At 37.5% G+C, this 878-nt stretch overlaps 1 non-coding gene across 1 annotated transcript; it reads right to left on the bottom strand.

Annotated features, from left to right (window-relative positions):
- Positions 1-196: 196 nt before the first annotated feature.
- On the bottom strand, positions 197-270 carry TRNAM-CAU. The gene has a single exon. It is a non-coding gene; the product is annotated as a tRNA-Met (tRNA).
- Positions 271-878: the final 608 nt, after the last annotated feature.

Here is an 878-nt window from a genome sequence, read left to right as displayed (position 1 = left end):
CCGCCCAGGATAAGAATAATGGGTAAAGATATTAAATTCAATCTATTTTATTTAATAGATAAAACATTAAGTGAAGTATACTAAGTATAGTTAACCGCAATAGTATAGTGGTTCTACTCGTCCCTTTCTTTTCCTCCCACCCCCAAGAAAAAAAGGTAATTAATTATTCTTTATTCTATTTTTTGTCGAAAAAATGTTGCGGAGACGGGATTTGAACCCGTGACCTCAAGGTTATGAGCCTTGCGAGCTACCACGCTGCTCTACCCCGCGATGAAGAAACGAATTGAGAATTAATGGACAAACAGGGATTGAATGCGCCCCTCTACCCATATCTGTACAAATAGAATAGCCCATTTATACAGAATGGTAAAGAGGACCCTCTACGATCTATGATCATAGAAATTAATATAAAAATGAAAGGACATTTTAATCCTTACCAACTTGATCTTGTTGCCCCGGGCAACAAACATGCATGAACCATTTCGCGAAGTACGTGTCCGGATAACCCAAAGTCTCGATAGTTAGCTCTCGGTCTTCCGGTCGAAAAACAACGTCGATGAAGGCGTGTAGGTGCACTATTACGTGGTGGAGATTGTAACTTTCCATGAATTTCCCATTTCTCGCTCAACGACGGAACTTTGCTTATTTCTTTTTTTGAGGATCGACGAATCAAATGTATATTTTTTTTCCAATTTTTGTCTCTTCTTCTCCCTCTGAATCAAACTTTTTCTTGCCATAATGGTTCAATTCCTATTAGTATCAATGATACAAGTCAGATCCTAGATGTAGAAATATAAGAAGGTAGATCCCTTCTCCATTGAAAGAAATGATATTCTCGCGGATACACCCCTAAAATTTAAATTAAAGAATTAACCAAA

Source organism: Fragaria vesca, unplaced genomic scaffold, assembly GCF_000184155.1.
Source record: "Fragaria vesca subsp. vesca unplaced genomic scaffold, FraVesHawaii_1.0 scf0512814, whole genome shotgun sequence".
Taxonomy (NCBI): Eukaryota; Viridiplantae; Streptophyta; class Magnoliopsida; order Rosales; family Rosaceae; genus Fragaria; species Fragaria vesca.
Note: the sequence above shows the minus strand (reverse complement) of the source record. Positions and strands in the feature narration are given on the sequence as shown.